At 33.5% G+C, this 22,779-nt stretch overlaps 3 long non-coding RNA genes across 3 annotated transcripts; all 3 read right to left on the bottom strand.

Moving 5' to 3' along the window:
* Positions 1-3,958: 3,958 nt before the first annotated feature.
* On the bottom strand, positions 3,959-5,724 carry LOC124451414. The gene is made up of 3 exons (XR_006950449.1): positions 5,624-5,724; positions 4,486-4,574; positions 3,959-4,015 (listed from the first exon to the last, which is right to left on the bottom strand). It is a non-coding gene; the product is annotated as an uncharacterized LOC124451414 (long non-coding RNA).
* Positions 5,725-6,315: 591 nt separating this feature from the next.
* LOC124451349 lies at positions 6,316-8,036 on the bottom strand. Its single transcript, XR_006950421.1, has 3 exons — positions 7,890-8,036; positions 6,904-7,029; positions 6,316-6,393 (listed from the first exon to the last, which is right to left on the bottom strand). It is a non-coding gene; the product is annotated as an uncharacterized LOC124451349 (long non-coding RNA).
* Positions 8,037-8,098: 62 nt separating this feature from the next.
* Positions 8,099-11,148, bottom strand: LOC124450981. The gene is made up of 3 exons (XR_006950296.1): positions 11,080-11,148; positions 8,230-8,316; positions 8,099-8,138 (listed from the first exon to the last, which is right to left on the bottom strand). It is a non-coding gene; the product is annotated as an uncharacterized LOC124450981 (long non-coding RNA).
* Between the last annotated feature and the right edge of the window lie 11,631 nt (positions 11,149-22,779).

The raw sequence follows: 22,779 nt of genomic DNA, 5'->3' as shown, positions 1-22,779 counted from the left end.
TATGAGATAACAAAAAGTGAACTTTTTGTGATCTCCTACCCCCATGTACTATACTACTAACGGTACACTATAAACGGAATGGCGTAGTTGCAAGCCATGCAAACGCCCAAAAATCATGTCCTAATAATTATAATATAAATAAGAGCTTGCAAGCGTTGGTTCGGCATTCGGAAAAACAGACGTTGTTAGACGTACAAAAGTAATAAGTTAGAAGTCGTATCGCAGGAGGCGATAGCGTTTGAATAAGTTTCAAGTTTAAGATTGACGGTTGGCCGTAATCTCAACGATTCAATAACATATTTGTGTCGCAAAGAACCAACGTTTGGAACACCGTATCGCAAATCGTGCACAAACCACTGTAAATATCCTATCAAGTGTTAAATACAATTGTCGAAATACAGTCCCATCGTTCGAGTGAAGTCTCGAGAGCAGTGAACCAGCACTTCGTACAGGTTGTGCGAAATATCCGCAATCAACAAAGCTTTTCTCAGACAGATATTTAGACTTCCTAATCATTCATGTAACCAACTGTCCAATACTTAGCCTACAACTCGAAAAAACTCTAAACTCGAAAAAACTCTATTACAAGTTCCATACAGCTTGTAATAATTTACACTAAAATACAAACCGAAATTCCAAAGTTGGATTTTGCAATAAATAAGTCAATGTATTTCCAATTTGGTTCGTTTGCAGTTCAGGTGCAACTAAAATTGACACTCGAATAACTTTATCTGTTTAATTTCATCTTTACATAAACGATATATAACTTACATCCATTTGTAAGTACCCATCTATTATTGCTGTAAATTCCATATCCCACTTTTGCAGACGGTAAAACACGAACATAATAGTTTGTTTCTGCTTTTAAATAGTTTATTTCCAAACGCTGTTCCTTGGTGGTATAGTTCATTGAACACGTTTTATCCTCTAATTGTGTAATACAAACAGTGTAACTGACTATCTTTCCATTTCTATTGTTCTTATCAGGTGGTTGCCACGTGACTGATAACGATGAACTGCTGATGGCGACAATTTTAACATTTAAAGGAAGACTTTCGGGAAATGAACATAAAATAAAAAACAAATATTTTAAAGATTTATGTAAAACAGTAAAAAGTTAAAACACAACAAAAGAAAAACATGATTGACACAATTGTCGACAAGCAAATAATTTTAGTTTTCAAAATTAGTCCGCAACAATAACACCATGTCAATGCAATAACATCAAAAATGAATGAACAAAAACTGATATGAACTCACCATCTTCAGCAGTTCTAAATTTTGCTGTAGTTGATCTACCAAAGCCTGCAGAGCTGCCAGCGGTTCCATTAACGACATACGTTGTGTAAGGGACAAGATTCATTATGTTGTATGGTTTAATGTCAGCCTTCTCCCAAGTTTTATTAAAAACAATGACAGTATCATTCAGCAAAATCAATCGATATCTTGTCAGAGGATTCGAGATGTTTGTACCAAGTTTAACACCAGATTTTGGGGATGTTTCCATGATATCTCGAGGTACGTCGATGCAACTTTAGTTGCAATAAGATCTGTTGGTTTGTCTGGGAGTAAGTCTGTACGATAAAAGAAAAAACTACAAAATGAATCATACATGTAGCCCTTATACTAAATCAGTGTTCTAATTATTTCTGTTTTTCGCCAATAACAAATGTTTAACTTAACTGTTGAAAAAGTCTTTTTTAAATTAAGTTATTTCAAAGGAGAAAGCAACTAACGCTACACTCTTCATGCAAAATCTTTGGTAAATTTTGTCAATTGAGACGTGTTTAATTAATTCTCAGAGCAAGCAAGTTTTTGTAATGAGTAATTTAGTCCTTACAGAGAAAACTTCACCTGCATAACTTTTCATTTCTTACCTCCACCACAAATTTCAATTCGCAAACATGGTCTACCAACAAACTTCAATGGAAAGATTCGTAAAACTTTGGATTTTATGCCATCAGAGAACTTTTCTATAGCTGCATCATTGTAACCATTTTTGTTTCCTTGATAAATCTGAAATAAACCAAGAAAAATTATTTGCGTAGATTATAGAACAAGGTTAGAGAAAAGCCAGGTTTTGTTAACGTAGTCCAGAGGAGAGTAGTTTATGTCTTGCCTTAATATCTCCTTAAACCCACAAATCTCATATTTAATATTGACAGTGACATTTATTGCTCTTTCACAGAACTACAATAACCAAGACAAACAACACCTATACAAACATCTATATAAACAGCAAAATTAACTTGGTTTATGAGTTAATCCCTATCTTTAAATTTCTTAAAATTACCTTTTGGGATTTTTCAGAGTTCCAGTTAACACCGTCAATGTTTGTAAGCAAGTGATATTCAGTTATAAAGCTTGAACTTGAACTGTCTCCAAAGATTGCGATAACGTTAACTGTATAAAGACTTGGGAAATTCAGTTGAAGATAACGATTGACATCTGCAGCAGAATCACAAAATGAACTACCATTGGATATTCTTGCTTTAGCAGCACTGCGACTCTTTGGGACAGCCATAAACCAAGAATCTGGGAATTTTTCTGCGTTTTTCAATAGAGGATTATCACAAACATGACCTTAAATAGAAAAGGATTTTGTTGAAATGCATTACAATATTAGAACTGGTTTGATTTGATAGAGAGCAATGATGCAATCTCCATTCACCAAAAATCGCAAAAATTAAATATCGTTTTCTGAAGAAAGAGAAAGAGAAAGAGCACAAGTAGTATTGGAGGAATACAACTGATTTTGCATGCTTTTATTAAATAAGGTTAAATTCCAGTTCGAATCAAGCCAGCTATGACAAGGAACCGTAAGTATCTTATCTAATAACAGCAATACCGTAGCGATTTAAATTTCCTTAAAGAGTGAACATCAATCATTGTGCAGAGCAATGACAATTGGACATTTTTTGAAGCACGAAATGAACTAGCAAGAATGAAAATCATTCAAAAATGCTAAGAACACACTGGAAACATTAACAAATGTAGCTAAAGCATGTCAGCTGCATGGAAAGTTCAAAGACGCAATTAAAAAGGCTACAAAACACAGTGTAAGCATTTCCAAAAGTAGTTAAAGCATGTCAACCACATGTAAAGTTTAACGACGCAATAAAAAAGGCTATAAAAAAGTGTAAACATTCCCAAAAGTAGCTAAAGCATGTCAGCCACATGTAAAGTTTAACGACGCAATCAAAAAGGCTACGAAACACAGTGTAAAATTCCCAAAAGTAGCTAAAGCATGTCAACCGCATGTAAAGTTCAACGAAGCAATCAAAATGCTAAAAAACACAGTGTAAACATTTCCAAAAGTAGCTAAAGCATGTCAACTGCATGTAAAGTTCAACAACGCAATTAAAAAGGCTACAAAACACAGTGAAGTAGCTAAAGCATGTCAACTGCATGTAAAGTTCAACGACGCAATCAAAACAAAACAATGTAAACATTCCCAAAAGTAGTTAAAGCATGTCAACCACATGTATAGTTCAACATCGCAATTAAAAAGGCTACAAGACACAGGATGATTTTAAACATGAGAAACGACATATATCATTCTGTTGCATTAAAAGCATTAGGATGGAAGCCACTAAACTGAAACGTAAAAAAACAATAAAAAACAAAATCAGAAGTCGTGTTTACATTATTCAAAGAAATGGAGACAAAAACTACTCAATGATCTCTTTACATATAAGAATGAGGTGAAAAACTACAAACTTCGGAACATTTCAAATACTTATTGTCTACCACCACCGCGCGTACAAATATCGTACAAAAAAGTTACATGTAGGAGGGAGCATAACTCTGGAATTATGTTCCTAAGGAAACTAGAGACCTGTTTGATAAAAGGCCAAATTAAGGTGGACATTCGTTTTTCCAACTGCAAATGGTAGACATCTCCAATCGCTAAACTTGGGAACGCTACGAAGATCCGATTCGGTTTGAAGCAAAAAAGGGCAAGGTCACATTCTCGTCATCCACAAAACAAGAAATCAAACCACATTCACTGTCTCTGTTTTGAAAAAAACAACGAGCTATTACTAAGCACTCACTTTTGATTTTAAAACATTATATACTCATTGTATACTCCAATCTTGTGTCTTCATCAGGCGTGACCTGATGATGAAATTTGACTCCCTATATACTCCAGTCTAGTGTCTTCATCCGGAGTGATCTAATATTAAAACTCGAGTCCCTATATACTCCAGTATAGTGCCTTCATCAGAAGTGATCTAATATTAACACTTGAGTTCCAATATACTCCAGTCTAATGTTTTCATCAGGAGTGATCTGATGGTGAAACTTGAGTCCTTATATACTCCTGTCTGGTGTCTTCATCAGGGGTGATGTACTCGCGTCTTTATATTCTCCAGTCAAGCCTCTTCATAAGGTAGTATCCTTATGTTTCATTTTGAGTTGTCCCACTTTCCGGAGATATGTTATTAAAAGAAAACTGTGAGAAAAATAATGTTAAAAACAAACCTCTCACGTTCGCCTTTTCTTGGACTTCTTCCTATCCATGTCATTGACTTACGTTCAATCACACCAACGTACCACTCATCAATTGACGGCTGAAACGAAAACCGTATAAAACACGATCAAATATGGAACGCAGCACTACATATCCCCATGTAATCCTCAAAAAAATATCGAAATTGCAAAACAACAACTTTATCCTTCAGCAATCCCTTGTGTACACAATAGTATGAATACAACGGCTATTTTACTGCAATACTGCAAGTAAGGAATTACTATAAAATATCCTGCCATTTACTTGTACAATATGCAAGCCTAACCTTGACCAGCACAAAAACCCAGTCCTAACCAAGTGTTGGTCTTTATGGCAGGGTATGGTATAATTGTGGCCACGGAAACATTCAAGCAGTAATTTAATATGATTGGTTGGTACAATATGGTGACTATATGATTGGTTTATACACTAGGGTGACTATATGATTGGTTGATACACTAGGGTGACTATATGATTGGTTGATACACTAGGGTGACTATATGATTGGTTGATACACTAGAGTGACTATATGATTGGTTGATACATTATGGTGACTATATGATTGGTTGATACACTATGGGGACTATATGATTGGTTGATACACCTGGGTGACTATATGATTGGCTGATACACTAGGGGGACTATATGATTGGTTGATACACTAAAGTGACTATATGATTGGTTGATACACTAGGGTGACTATATGATTGGTTGATACACTAGAGTGACTATATGATTGGTTGATACATTATGGTGACTATATGATTGGTTGATACACTATGGGGACTATATGATTGGTTGATACACTAGGGTGACTATATGATTGGTTGATACACTAGAGTGACTATATGATTGGTTGATACATTATGGTGACTATATGATTGGGTGATACACTATGGTGACTATATGATTGGTTGATACACTAGGATGACTATATGATTGGTTGATACACTAGGGGACTATATGATTGGTTGATACACTAGATTGACTATATGAATAATTGATACATTATGGTGACTATATGATTGGTTGATACACTATGGTGACTATATGATTGGTTGATACACTATGGTGATTATATGATTGGTTGACACACTATGATGACTATACCTGGAGAGTTATGTTTCCACGTGGTAAGATTCTCACACGAATCGCATTCAGCCTTCCGGACACGTGATCCTGTAAACGCGTTTTAAAGCTGTAGAAATCAGTCAGTCGACAAAAAATCTCAAAATGCATCTTTTTTTCACGAGCCTCGACGACACTGACTCCACTTCATCGGAAAAATTGATTTCTTGTTCCTATGGAAAATAAAACAGCAACTGATCACGACAAGCAATAATTTTGAGACGATCATGCACTAACTAAGGCTTTAAAGTAAATGATTTGAAGTCAGGAGTACCATTGCATGTGTGTAGATGTAGATCGTCCACGTTATGGAAATCTTGAGAAGGATTGTTGTTGTTGATGTTGACTGATGTTTCGACAACCTAAGCGGTAGTCATCTTAAGAGTGAAGCCTACAGCGAAGGTTGTCGATACTCTGGTTAATTGATGACAGTCAACACCAACACCAACAGAACTTCTCAGACCTTCACTAAACCTGGACGATCTTCATCTACAAACATTTAACGATACTTTAAACTAACATCAGCAAAGCTACATTTATCTTGACATACTTTCACTGGCACATATCGAGCTTTACGTAGCAAACGCTGTTCTAACGTGGTTAGAAGAGGTTGATTTGAAAGTTTTTGCTTACGATTGCCATTACAACAAAACTCACCGCATCAATTAACTCGCTGAAATGAAAGAATAATCTTGTATCCCTATCACAACACTGAATGAGGCCATAGCTGTCTTTCAAAGACGAAACAAACCCTAACAAGGAACAAAAATCATGCATTTAATCACATTACACCACGAACAATGTCTACATAGATCTTTAAGAAGGAAACGAATTCAGGCCGATTCTGTGCACTATAGTTATACATCGACATTCATAAAATAAAAATGCCCAATGCCAATGCCCATGGAGCACAATGTTAGCGTTGTCGAAAATAAAACATCTCCCAACAAAATATGAGAGATTGAAGACTGTAAAATACTTTGGATAAACCTTTATATTCAACGATACATTGTGAAATTTTGAATGCTTCGAGAGCAAGTATAACTTTTTAGGGAGGTACAGTTTGAGGGGGGGGTAAATTTCGTGACGGGGGGATAAAATACTCATAGATGAGGAGGGGAAAAGTTCAAACAAAACTCCAAGCAATTAACATTTGCCATCACAGTGATAAATCTAAACAATTTCCCGCAAAACTTGGAGAAATGGCTTCCTCAAGACGCAGCCTAAACACTAGCACATGTAAATGAAAATTAAAAACTTACTCTTTCTCTGACATTGCATCCATTGCTGCTTACCACTTCCTTGATGAGATTAATTTCCGTTGCTCTTCTTAAAGAATCACGCCGATATGCACGAAAAGAAGAGAAATGTATCGCTTGACTGAGTGGCTAAAAGATGGAAGTATGCTTTATATTCCAGATATCACGGGAAAAATTGTTAATTTCTTTCATTGTATGAACATTTTGCTATGTCCAACTGGAAACACTCAAAGGAAAACTACAGTTTGAAAGCTTGGTTATTCTGTAAGGTACAAACACGTTTGGTATTTTCTTCAAATGTTCAGACATCCATGTTAAGCCAGACACCAGAACATTTAATGAACTTAAACTGATCTAACTTTATTTATACTAGATATCTCTATCAGTTCTGAACAGTTCTTACTGTAAAGATCATCACTTATTGATCCAGTGTTACTACAGAAAGAGACCTAAACTAAACTAACTTTCTTTAGACTAAATATCTCTATCAGTTCTAAACTTTTCTTTCTAATGATCCAGTAAAGATCATATCTTATTGATCCAGTGTTACTACTCAAGGAAACCTAAACTAAATTAACTTTATTTTTACTAAATATCTCTATCAGTCCTAAACATTTCTTTCTTATGATCCTGTTAAGATCATATCTTGTTGATCCAGTGCTACCAATGAAACAAACCTAAACTAAACCAATTTTATTTATGTTAGATATCTCTATCCGTTCTAAACTCTTCTTCCTAAAGATCCAGTAAGGATAAGCTCTTATTGATGCAGTGTTACTACAGAAGAAACCTAAACTAAACTAACTTAGTAATTTAATATTTATATTTTGAGTACGATTCCCGCCTGGTTTATCGATCGTAACTTCATCTATATATACTAGATATCTAAATAAGTTTTAAACTATTCTTCCCCTAGATCAACAAAATCATCTCTCATTGATCTTGCACATGTTGAAATAATACCAACAGTTACAACAAACCATATTTACCTGTAGCAATTTTAAAACCAACAACATCCCCAGTCAAGACGGTGAACTCCCCCAAGACATCTTTCTCCCAATATGGCAGCTGTGAACTACCATCGCTTGTGTTGTACAATATCACACCATTTAACGGTTCCTGTCTTTTTGTCCGACAATGTATTTCTCGATGGTGCCTTGAAATGTGTCTTTGCTAACATTAACAAACTTCACTGTAACTTCTGGTAGACGCTCCACTGAGACTGCAACTTCTTTACCCTGTGAGCATGTGATTGACATAAAAACAGACGGGGGGGGGTAGAGAATGTCCAACATTGAGCAATGGCTACATAATACATAACTAACGTACATATCTATTTTGTACAACAAACTGGACATCATCTCCTATCAACAAATCACCAATATCCCCAAGAAATTCACTGTAGTGGAAAAATATCTAAAAGAAAATTATAGTATAAAACTTCAGTAGACTTTCTGCGCGAATTGCAATAAGATATACAGAAATATTTTCTTTGTTTCTAAGAACCTTTCTCGATTTATCTAAGTAAAATGCGAGACTTAACAAGGAGGAAAAGGCAAGTCTTTAATTTTCACCTTGATCAAGCGAAAGGTTTAAGCCCGGGAGCATTTTTACATGTTGGTGCGTACGTAGATGTAGCGTTGTAAAAATTGGCCAAGTTTTTAGAAACAAACTTTACGAATGTTACATGTTTGTGCGTACGTAGATGTGGCGTCGTAATAATTGGCCAAGTTTTTACAAACAAACTTTACGAATGTTACATGTTTGTGCGTACGTAGATGTAGCGTCGTAATAATTGGCCAAGTTTTTACAAACAAACTTTACGAATGTTACATGTTTGTGCATACGTAGATGTAGCGTCGTAATAATTGGCCAAGTTTTACAAACAAACTTTACGAATGTTACATGTTTGTGCGTACGTAGATGTAGCGTCGTAATAATTGGCCAAGTTTTACAAACAAACTTTACGAATGTTACATGTTTGTGCGTACGTAGATGTAGCGTCGTAATAATTGGCCAAGTTTTACAAACAAACTTTACGAATGTTACATGTTTGTGCGTACGTAGATGTAGCGTCGTAATAATTGGCCAAGTTTTACAAACAAACTTTACGAATGTTACATGTTTGTGCATACGTAGATGTAGCGTCGTAATAATTGGCCAAGTTTTTACAAAACAAACTTTACGAATGTTACATGTTTGTGCATACGTAGATGTAGCGTCGTAATAATTGGCCAAGTTTTACAAAACAAACTTTACGAATGTTACATGTTTGTGCTTACGTAGATGTAGCGTCGTAATAATTGGCCAAGTTTTACAAAACAAACTTTACGAATGTTACATGTTTGTGCGTACGTAGATGTAGCGTCGTAATAATTGGCCAAGTTTTACAAACAAACTTTACGAATGTTACATGTTTGTGCGTACGTAGATGTAGCGTCGTAATAATTGGCCAAGTTTTACAAACAAACTTTACGAATGTTACATGTTTGTGCGTACGTAGATGTAGCGTCGTAATAATTGGCCAAGTTTTACAAACAAACTTTACGAATGTTACATGTTTGTGCGTACGTAGATGTGGCGTCGTAATAATTGGCCAAGTTTTTACAAACAAACTTTACGAATGTTACATGTTTGTGAATACGTAGATGTAGCGTCGTAATAATTGGCCAAGTTTTTACAAACAAACTTTACAAATGTTACATGTTTGTGCATACGTAGATGTAGCGTCGTAATAATTGGCCAAGTTTTACAAACAAACTTTACGAATGTTACATGTTTGTGCGTACGTAGATGTAGCGTCGTAATAATTGGCCAAGTTTTACAAACAAACTTTACGAATGTTACATGTTTGTGCGTACGTAGATGTAGCATCGTAATAATTGGCCAAGTTTTACAAACAAACTTTACGAATGTTACATGTTTGTGCATACGTAGATGTAGCATCGTAATAATTGGCCAAGTTTTACAAAACAAACTTTACGAATGTTACATGTTTGTGCGTACGTAGATGTAGCGTCGTAATAATTGGCCAAGTTTTTACAAAACAAACTTTACGAATGTTACATGTTTGTGCGTACGTAGATGTAGCATCGTAATAATTGGCCAAGTTTTACAAACAAACTTTACGAATGTTACATGTTTGTGCGTACGTAGATGTAGCGTCGTAATAATTGGCCAAGTTTTTACAAACAAACTTTACGAATGTTACATGTTTGTGCGTACGTAGATGTAGCGTCGTAATAATTGGCCAAGTTTTTACAAACAAACTTTACGAATGTTACATGTTTGTGCGTACGTAGATGTAGCATCGTAATAACTGGCCAAGTTTTTACAAACAAACTTTACGAATGTTACATGTTTGTGCATACGAAGATGTAGCATCGTAATAACTGGCCAAGTTTTACAAAACAAACTTTACGAATGTTACATGTTTGTGCGTACGTAGATGTAGCGTTGTAATAATTGGCCAAGTTTTTACAAAACAAACTTTACGAATGTTACATGTTTGTGCGTACGTAGATGTAGCATCGTAATAATTGGCCAAGTTTTACAAAACAAACTTTACGAATGTTACATGTTTGTGCGTACGTAGATGTAGCATCGTAATAATTGGCCAAGTTTTACAAACAAACTTTACGAATGTTACATGTTTGTGCGTACGTAGATGTAGCGTCGTAATAACTGGCCAAGTTTTTACAAACAAACTTTACGAATGTTACATGTTTGTGCATACGAAGATGTAGCATCGTAATAACTGGCCAAGTTTTTACAAAACAAACTTTACGAATGTTACATGTTTGTGCGTACGTAGATGTAGCGTTGTAATAATTGGCCAAGTTTTTACAAAACAAACTTTACTAATGTTACATGTTTGTGGGTACGTAGATGTAGCGTCGTAATAATTGGCCAAGTTTTTACAAACAAATTTTACGAATTTCCAAACATAAACTTGTTGCTGTCGTCAGCTATCACAAAAATACGTCAGTTGAGTCACGTGACTGTTTGCAGACTGAAAATTTCCAATCCTACTTCAAATGCCAATCAGAAGTCATCGAGTGTAAAATAATGATCAAATCGTATACATAAGTGAAATAACTGATAGAACTCATTTTGTATTGAACAATAAATTATCAATACTGATCTATAGGGAGCAACTGCAACGGCCCAAACACAAACCTCGTTCACTTTGTCAGCTCTGTCGATGAAGCCAAACGATTCCTTGAGCGAGCAGACAATTCCTTGAACAGGAGGCGAAGCTTCGAGCAGCAACAACTCCACGGCACAGCATTGTCCATTTCTATAGAGGTTTATGAACTGTAGAAGTGCATCAAACAAACAACAATTTGGACATGGCTCGTAAATTGGACATGGTTCGTGTAAATAATAAACTAACGTTCATGTTATAAGCGTTAACCAAAGCGTTTTCATGTGTAAGGTAGCATATCAAAACGTAGAAATAAGGAGAAAGACTTCACCAAAATAGAAAGAACATTCTTAAGACTGCGCATTCATTGCTTAACCACGTAATGTAATGCACGCGATGAAGCACGTGATACAATCTAGAGAAACAGTACAAGCTTTCGACGCTATAGCAAAGAATATAATTTACCTTTTGTTTTCCAGGATGTAAAAAGACACAAGATCACCTTTGTAGATGTGAGATTTTGATAAAACATCAGCTTGATGATATGGAAGAAAAAACAATTCCTGAAAAAAAAGGAGCAACGGTTCGAATCATAAAGATCCACCCCCTGACCGTGCAAACCTGTATTATGCAATGATCTTAAACTCCACCCCCCTGACCGTGCAAACCTGTATCATGCAATGATTTCAAACACCACCCCATGACCGTGCAAACCTGTATTGTGCAATGACTTTAAACACCACCCCTTGACCGTGCAAACCTGTATTATGCAATGATTTTAAACACCACCCCTGACCGTGCAAACCTGTATTGTGCAATGATTTCAAACACCACCCCCTGACGGTGCAAACCTGTATTGTGCAATGATTTCAAACACCACCCCAATGACCGTGCAAACCTGTATTGTGCAATGATTTCAAACACCACCCCTGACCGTGCAAACCTGTATTATGCAATGATTTTAAACACCACCCCTTGAACGTGCAAACCTGTATTGTGCAATGATTTCAAGCACCACCCCCCTGACCGTGCAGACCTGTACTATGCAATGATTTTAAACTCCACCCATTGACTGTGCAGATCTGTAACATGCAACGAACATAAACACCACCCCCTGACCGTGCAAACCTGGATTATACATTCATTTTAAACTCCACCCCCGAACGTGCAGACCTTTATATTGCAATTATCTTAAACTCCACCCCCCTGACAATGCATACCTGTATCATGCAATGATCTTAAACTCCACCCCCCTAACCTTGCAGACCTGTATATTGCAATTATCTTAAACTCCACCCCCCCTGACAGTGCATACCTGTATCATGCAATTATCTTAAACTCCAGCCCCCTGACAGTGCATACCTGTATCATGCAATGATCTTAAACTCCAGCCCCCTGACAGTGCATACCTATATCATGCAATTATCTTAAACTCCAGCCCCCTGACAGTACATACCTGTATCATGCAATTATCTTAAACTCCAGCCCCCTGACAGTGCATACCTGTATCATGCAATTATCTTAAACTCCACCCCCCCTGACAGTGCATACCTGTATCATGCAATTATCTTAAACTCCAGCCCCCTGACAGTGCATACCTGTATCATGCAATGATGTTAAACTCCAGCCCCCTGACAGTGCATACCTATATCATGCAATTATCTTAAACTCCAGCCCCCTGACAGTACATACCTGTATCATGCAATTATCTTAAACTCTACCTCCCCGACAATGTATACCTGTATCATTCAATTATCTTAAACTCTAGCCCCCTGACAGTACATACCTGTATCATGCAATTATCTTAAACTCCACCCCCCTGACAGTGCATACCTGTATCATGCAATGATCTTAAACTCATCTCATCTGATCTAATTCGTATCCCATATTGCAGTATAATTTTAACTTATCAAGGGCGAGAATACAGTGGCGCTATAAAAGCCTCGATAATTGTAGGGGTGGGGAGGGTAGTCAATGTTTATGTAGGTATGCATGTCAAAAAGCCTAAAAAATTAATTTAATACGGCAAAATATGCATAGCAAGCTTTCTATGGTGTGGAGGGAACGATCAAAATCCAAAAAGGAAATAAGGGCGAAAACCTGTTTCAAAAAAGATGAAGGAAATGTCAATAATTTGCAGGCAGTAATCTACACTTTCTCTTATCGTCACGTCACTAACTTTCTTGCCTGTTTCAATTTTGGGTTTTTTGCCCAAAGCAACTATTTTGCCCACTGGTGTGTTCTGTATTTATTGCCCAAACGATAAATGTTCGATACAAGATGTTGTGTAAAAAGTTTGATACTTTTTATATTTTACATTAATTCTTGTCTCTCAACCCCCAAATGACTTAGGTATAAAAGTTAGCAACGTGAAGATACATAAAAAATGGAAGAAGTTCAAACAGTACTTACTCCGTTCACTTCATAACTAACGCGACCACATTCGGACTCGCCATTGCGAAATAACTGCTACAAAAATAATGATGAAACTTTCTTCGAAAACGACATCACAAACATTCAAAGTACAATAAAACAACAGCAATACGCAACTCAAAAAATTCATACACGACCATTAACAACGAGTAATTTTAAAGCAATATGCATAACGAACAGCGTTGTAGCAAGCACGATAACTGGGGGGAGGGGGTGAGCACACATCCATATATTCCACATAAGCATGTCCTGCTGTATTGAGTTCCATTGTGTTACATGCATAAAGACGTGCATAGATGAATTTGTTATCTACCCACCCCTCCCTTAATTAACGCGTTTGCTTTGCCAATGACTATTACATTTTCCCAGCTAATTGCTCACGATGAAATTAACCTGCTTGGGGTAGCTGTGTCTCGACAACATGACCTCAACTTCCACTTTACCAACAACTCTTTCCTCGCTCTTTTCCTACAATGGAAACATAGTGGATGATTAACCAAAAGACGATTTCTCAATTTCTCGAAAAACTTTGTAAACCAAACCAGGATGAACGTACATACACGGCAAGCGTCAAAAAGTACACAAGGTGTCAAGGTCACTTACTTCAAATGTAACAGAGCCTTGTTCCAATTTCACCACTCGACATGCAATTGGTTTACCCTTACGAGAATCTGATGTCACTTCAAACTCCACAGAGTCTAAACAAAAAAAGATTTCATCGACTATCAATATCAATCGAAATGTTTTTTACACTTCAGATTATAGCCCTGAGCAGTGGCCTTTGCAGCAGTAGTAGAAACAATGGGATAGGCGGGGTGAGGCAGATGGGTGAAGGATTACAGTGTGAAATTCCCCAACAAGTCAATGATCAGTGGATTGTTCTGACTACGTAAATAAACAAAAGTTCTGTTTCGTTTTACCTCACAATAAAACAAAGCCTATACATGAGTTTGAAAAGTTGTTTTATAACTAACAGTAACTTTTGGACACACTTTTTTTGCAGACAGAGTCCTTCAGAATACCCATCACATTCACATTAAAAAGACAGAAAAGTGCAAGTTAGAATAGCAAAGAACACCCTCGCACAACATCGTGAAGGCACGTGAATGCCACGTGTTGATAACATGTACTGTGGTGGGATTCAGATGGTGGAGATCAAATTTTAAATGTATACAAACAAAGGTATGCCCTGGAATCTCCATAGAACTCTTATGCCTTGAGGATGAGCTTCCCTCTCGCAATATGCCATAAAGTGTCCACCACTGATTATGGTAGGGAGTGAAAAGTCATATGAGGAAACCCAATAAATTACTTGACAAAGAATGCTTTTCAAATAATGACTGATGAAACAAATGCTCTGAATAACTGGATAAGCCCACAAAAACAGCTTGTTCCCCTTATTAAATAGCAGAAAGGCAACAAGCCTCATACTTGAATGATATTATATCAACTTTTCAGAAAAGCAATATAATACTAGTAGTTGCACACATAACAAGTAACATAAGAGTCGTTGAAAGGTGAAAATAAGCAAAATTTACAAACCACCAAGTTCCAGTTCACTTGAATGTCCTTTGTACTGACTGTAATGAAAGAACACTCGAAGATCCTGTTCAGCACACTCAATAAAGCCATAACTTTGCTGCAAAAAACATGCATAAATGTTATAGAAGAAAGACTGAATGTGCTTTTAGAGGGGATGAACTTAGGGAATATATATCAATAACATTATGGAAGATGTCCTTAATACACATGTTGATGTCAAAGCACTCATTGCCGGTCAAATGTAGATCAATACAGTCAAATGTACATGAATGTATTCAAATGTGGTTGAATGTATTCAAATGTACATGAATGTATTCAAATGTGGTTGAATGTATTCAAATGTACATGAATGTACTCAAATGTGGTTGAATGTACACAAAAGTAGATGAATGTATTCAAATGTAAATGAATGTATTCAAATGTGGTTGAATGTACACAAAAGTAGATGAATGTATTCAAATGTAGATGAATGTATTCAAATGTGGTTGAATGTACACAAAAGTAGAGGAATGTATTCAAATGTACATGAATATATTCAAATGTGGTTGAATGTACACAAAAGTAGATGAATGTATTCAAATTTCGATGAATGTATACAAATGTGGTTGAATGAATTCAAATGTGGTTTAATGTCCTCAAACAGGGTGCAAATTAATATAACATAAATGGGCACGTGAATTTCAGTTGAAGGTATTTTCACAATCTTAGGTCAAAAATTGATACAATATCTGTCATGTTAGATTTAAGTGCCTATGTCGGATAATGGGACTTGATATCATTAGAATTATCTTAAAACATAGATTACTGAGGCAAACAGTCCAAATGCAAGTTTTAATACAAAGCTTTTCAAATTGACCAGAACAAAAAATAAGACACCAAACAGTGCAAAACGGTTACAGCTTCCTCTACAAAGGCTCTTGAAATCAAAAACATTTTTGGCAAACTTTTAGATATCATGCAAATACACTTTTAGATGAACAAAGTGACATATTTTTCGTATATTAAGAAACAAGTTTTTTGGTCATAGATAAATTTTTTACTTCTTCATTGTACATCTTATTTTAATTCTGCAGGAACTTACTCTACAAAAGCAACCCCTTTGTAAAAACAGCAGAATCTGCAGCAAACTTTTGCATTTGTCAATGTCAGTAGTATAGTACATGGGGGTTCGCGATCACAAAAATGATCTCTATCCCCCCATGTACTATACTGCTTTTAAACAGTGGGTAAAAACTATGTTTAACAAACAATTGTTTTCAAAGGGGGTAAAAATCTCGAGGTTATAATCTATCGTTTAAAAATATGGAATCTATATGTTTTTGAAATCAAGTGTTAACAAGCATCGGTTTGGGGGATAAGAGCATATCAACTAAAGTCCAGCAGTAATGGATCCCAAATAATTTACCCAGGTGGAAAATTTTCACGAAGTGAAAATTCGGGGTTCCCCATAGATCGATGAATATTCGAAGAATATTCGAGAATAACAGACCTTCTTAAAAATGCTCTTTAAAAACCGCCTTAAGAATTAATTGTTAAGAAACATTATTTTGATGCTCGGCAGCGCAGATTCAAAGTTCGATCAGGGATGGAGCCGATAATTCTAGGCGATTTGTGGGAAAATTTTCTCAAGTAAATTCGTCGTAGGATTCGATGAATATCGAAGAATATTCGAGAATAACAGAGGCTTAAAAAATGACTTCAAAAATCAAGTGTTATTAAAATATCAGTAGCAACGCGCTTTTTATTACTGGTATATTTGGTAAACTAATGGTTTAATGGTCTTGAATCCACTTTAGAAATTTATTATAATAATCCTCTGTTTAATAGGCCCTGTAATTATGTTGATTTAATAAAGAAAGCTACAGTGGGTAAAATATATAGTGGTTTTTACAAGTTCCGTTGTCTTATGCAAGTTTTTAACAATGTTTAATGTAATCAGCACATTTCATCAGCAGCATCTATATTATGTTTTGTTGTGCCTATTGTAAAAGCTAAAGTATTATTTAATTTCACATTTTTATATTCCCAATACACATAAGCTTTTTTGATATATAAATATGAATAGTTAGTTGTTACTATACTTTCTTGCAAGTTGATTTTTGTACTATCTCCGTTTATAAAAATAGTGAACTTTTTTATATATAACATAGCTTATATTATATGTCAAACAAGCAAATAGAAGAAAATGTTATAAAATTAGGCGATGATGATTTAAAACATGTATCATATACAACATGGCCAAAAATATATTTAGAAACAACTAAAACGCCTTTGTTTACAAATCTTATACCAGCTGTTAATGGGGATGAAGGTCATAGTCAGGATTATTTCGATCATATGTTACATAGGTGGTCCTCAAAGTTTATTGTAAAACCTACATTTCAAAGGCCGGTAAATGTTGATATCTGTAACTTCAGATTGTATGTAACAGAGAATGATTATTTTATGAGTAGTTTACCACCTATAACAGCCACATGGACAAGTGAAATTAAAAGTAAAAAAGAACAGCCGACTGGTATAAGATACAATATTAAAAGTCATTTAAATTATAAAAAAGAAGCGTACTACGCTATGATTTGTGGGGGTTATGTGGCTAGTTTTTTATGTGGAATCGGGCTTAATCATTTAAATTTTAATGAAAGTAGAATTATACAAAGCCTTGTTAAATATCATTTGTATTATCAGATCCGAAAATTTATGAAGCATCCATCGTTATTAGACAAATATGACTTTACGGAATTGAAAAAGCATATACCTTATAAAGGTATTTTAAAATTTGATAAAAACAATGATGGGTATTATGTTAATTTTCAATATTCGACTACTGATTATAGGAGCTTCATTGCATATCATTCTGAAGGTATTACAAAAATCGGAAAAGTTCTTTTGCAAGAGAGCATTGAAAGTTTTGTTTATACAATTCTTGGAGCTCAAGCAAATACAAGATGGTCAATAGTTAATCATGGAGCTAAGAGTCTGCAGACTCAAAACGTTTTTAGGAAATTAGTAGAGGATACTAAAGTACAGAATGATACGACTGTATTGATATCTAACATGAGAAAGAGTATAAAAGACACTAACGTCGTTCTAAATTTAGCGATCAGTCCTGGTATGATTTTAATACCCAGCCGTATGATCATATTGAATAAAAAGATTGATGGGTATAATAATATTTTAACATTAGCGAATAAAACTATGAAATTCGCTATTAATCCTAGACTAAATTATTATGGAGTTAAAAAGGAAAAACCTAAAAAAGTACATCAAGATAATGCATCATCACAACACCTAGATACTCTAGATGAAGTTCATAAAAAACCATTAGTACATAAACATACAAAAATGATAGTAAATAATACCCATCAAACAGATATGATTGCTTTACTCGGTATATCAACGCTATCATCATTCATATTAGTTAAATATGTTTTATAATATAATATAATATGAAAAAAGTAATAGATTTTAATCATATTTCGAGTGAGTTAAGTCAAGAGGAATTTGAAAAGCTTAAAAAGTTGTATTTGTACTATCACAAGTTATATACCTGTTATAAATGGAAGTATAATAAATTGAAGAAAATTAGACTATCATTAAATATGGGAAGTATTGTTCTAGTCTCGACTGCTGGTATTGTAGGTAGTATAACCGTCAACCCGATAGTTATAGCCACCCTGAGTGGTTTAGGTGCTTTAATTCAAGGCTATATGGTTAAGAGTAAGATTAATAATAACTTAGAAATGTGTAAATTTGCATATACATCATATGAAAAAATACTTATGGATATAAGATCTTATTTAAGAGGATTACCTTATGATGAAGTGATATTTCTATCAGACGTAAAAGTTATAGATGATATTATAATAGACAATTGTACTACTATAGATGGTATGGTGAGTAAATATAATAAAAAATATAAAGATCTGTGAGTTATCTGTAAGTTATCTATAAGATTATCTATGAGTTATCTTTGAGTTATCTGTGAACAAAATCTACAGTATTATATAACATGTCTGAAGAAAATCTAAAGATAACTACAGTTAAGAAAGAGAAAGACCCTATTAGAGTCGAAGCTGGGAAACGCTTGGCTGCTATATCGAAAGCTTCTAAAGAAAAAAAGATGCGAGATAGGATTGAATTAGAAAATAAAAAGAAAATTGAGGACAATAGCTGGAATATTAATATTAATTACGGCTTTTTATTTGGAGTAGTTGGAATGATAACCGCTATTGCTAGCCTCTATTATACACGGAAAGATGATAAGAGGCAGGAAAAATTAACAAACGATAAAGCAAGAGAAGAAACAACTAGTGAAAAACATGTTTTGATACAAAAAAATAAAAAATATAATTTAGACTCATTTGAATAAAATATTTCCTATTATATATGAGTAATACTATGACTAAGAAACAATTTATGAATGAAGCTTTTGATGCAGTGCTTGTGACAACAACTGCTGTAGGTTTTTCTATGGCTTCTAAAAAACTACTAGGTCAAAAATTAACAGACACAAACAGTATCAAAGATTTTGCTAAATTAGCTATTGCTATTACAACATCAACAATGCTAGTTAAATATGCTCAGGATAAAAAATGGATTCCTGAAAATCCAGTTAAATCTGTATAAATATATATGACAAGTGTTATTACTAGTGGGGTTGGAACAGTTTTTGGATCTATTGTAAATGGCTTAGGTTTCTCTCTGGCCAGCTTTCTATTTCATAAACTTGATAAAAACGGTTACGCTGTGGAAATTAAAAGACACAACAAGGCTCTAGAGGACCTATCTAAGGCTAAAGAGGCATTCTATGAAAATGAAGTCAAGCAGCATGATAAAATTCAACAGCTAAGACAAGAACTTCAATATGCTGATGATGATATAGAATTGACAAACAAAGCTCTAGATGCGCTTAGAAAAGTAAAAACTATACATTATAATGGGTTAACATTTCATAGAGAACCTCAACTAAATGACTTTTACAAACCATCTAAGAATATGAAAAATTATCAATCTATTACAATGGTTTTGATTGGTGGTATATCTGGTTATTTATTATATAAAATTACTTAAAGATATAATATTATATTATATTATATGTACTGTAATGAATTGATTCATAAAGAGTTAGAAGAGTTTTTTGGTTACGTAAATTGTTGCTTTTGTGATAAAAAGATATGTGATAGTTATATTAATAGATATGATAAGACATACTTATGTTGTGAAAATCAAGAAATTATTTCAGATAACAATAAAATGGTTTGTAAAAACTGCGGTTCTGTTCACTCATATAAAATAGTTAATGAATGGATACCAGAAATTTGGAAGTGTCAAAGATCAGTTCATTCAAGGAAAAAATGGTTTTTTAATAAAATTAGATTGTGTGTAACTTTTGAATATGTTGAGAAATTGACAAATGATTTTATAAAGGTTGTCAGTACTATGATTAAACATAAGTTGATTCAGAAAAAGAATATTAGTATGTATAACTATTATATAATACGTTTAGCCAGCTTGAGGGGTATACCATTAAAACGCCCTGTTAGAGATATGAAAAATAGTAAGACAAAAAGGATCTTTGATAATAGATTATTTGGTGAAGTATATAAAATCCTTGAGTGGGATAAAAACATCAACTGCACTTATTATAACACCTGGTTAAATTCAAAGAAATAAAACATTTACTATTATATATTTGATTATATATGAATCTTAAAGACCTATTAAAAAAGATTAGAGATTTTATTCTATGTTGTAAAAAAACTAGTTATAATATAGAAGGTGTTTTGAAGGATTTTGAAAAAACATTGTATAAAACAAAGGATAATTTAAACGCACCTTAAAAAAATAATATATATAGTAATTATATATAATGGTTGAATTTATAAAAAACAAAGATGTATATAAATTTAAAGGACATGAAGTTTGTTTAGATTTATTAGATGAAATAATGAAAGAAAAAAACATGTATATTAAATCATTATCTTATGAGCTTTCTTATAAAGATAATAATAAATATAATAATATATGTAATGATTCATATGAATTACATACAAAAGACTGGTTATCTTTTTCAAAAGATAAATATAATATAGAAAATATTAAAAAAATTTTATATATCATATGTTCAATAAATATAGAACACGAACCTGTTATATTGAATACATTTAAACCAAGTTTAATAGATAGTGGTTATAATTATTTACCACGTTTTAACGAAATAACTAATGCTCTGTTTAATAAATATCATGGATGGAGAGATTGTTATTTTAAGTATGATATAAACAATATAGATAAAGATATTCATGTTATAAAATTTGATTTATATGAATATTGTCCTCATATAGCTGCTTCTGGTATTATTAGAATCTATCTTAAACGCATTAAATAACTATTTAAAAAATAAAATATATAGTATTAGTATATATGTGTTCAGATAAACCAATACGAGGAAGACCAAAAATTTATACTAAAGAACAAATCAAACAACATAGGACATCATATATGCTCTCAAAATCATGGCATTGTGATTCATGTAATAAAACATATAGTTTAGCATATAAAACTTTACATCTTCGGACAAAAAAACATGTTCGAATTCAAAAAAATAAAAAATAATATAGTTTTTATAAAAAGTTTTAAATATAGATTTATTTCTATAATTAAAATTAGTGCGTTTAAAATAAAATAAAATAAAATATATAGTATATATATGAATAGAGATTATTTAAATCGAAAGGTACTTAAAGACAAACCTATATTATATAATATGCATAAGATGAATAAAGATAAAACAAAACATAAAGTACTTAAAGACATGAGTATTTTATATAGTATGCCTAATATGAATAAAGATGAACTTCAAATTTGACTAAAGACGATTTAATCAATATAATATTAAATCAAAAGCCTAAGGTTGAAGTTAATAATACTTCAATTTCCAAACCAGTACAAAAAGTACTATCACAATCAAATATCAAACAAATGACTGTATCTCAGTTAAAAGTTATTGCTAAAGAAAAAAAGGTTAAAGGTTATTATAAACTTAGAAAAAACGAATTAATCAAAGTATTAACACCCGTCCCAAAACCAAGAAAGAGTGTTAAAGAGATGGTTAAAGAGTATGAGAACAATACACAGATGCTATCAGATAAAAATAAAAAACCAATACCAACACAAAGAGTTAAAATAAGAGAAACAAACAATGCTCTTAAAGGTTATACAAAGTCATATGAAATAAGTATTATTAACAATAAAGATCCATTAAAACAATTACAGAACACTAGAAAGTATCTTACATATTATATTAAAGAAATATTAACAACAATGAATGGATTAAAATTTGTTGAAACGCTTAAGGTAACATTTGAAAAAATTCAAATAAAATATAATGGTAATGCTAATGTTTTAATAAATGTTGCTTATTTTAACAGCTCAGCTTTAACAATTACAAATAATGAAAATATTACTGAATCACTACAAATTTCAAAAAAAAATATATTAAACAATATTGACAAGATTTGACAAGATGCTCAATTCAAGTGTATCAAGAATTTTTCCTCCTGCAATCAGCCGACACTAAAATTTGAATGATTCAGATTAATTGAGCCAAGGAGCCGTAAACACTATAGAATACAATAAAGCCTAGTTCACACAATTGAAGTAAGGACAAGAACAAGCGTAGACAAAAGATAAAACAAAGATAATCAACAAAGCATGTGGCATAATCGACATAAGCGCAAGCATAGGGAAAAATTTCA

This window comes from Xenia sp. Carnegie-2017, unplaced genomic scaffold (genome assembly GCF_021976095.1).
Source record: "Xenia sp. Carnegie-2017 unplaced genomic scaffold, XeniaSp_v1 HiC_scaffold_24, whole genome shotgun sequence".
NCBI lineage: Eukaryota > Metazoa > Cnidaria > Anthozoa > Malacalcyonacea > Xeniidae > Xenia > Xenia sp. Carnegie-2017.
Note: the sequence above shows the minus strand (reverse complement) of the source record. Positions and strands in the feature narration are given on the sequence as shown.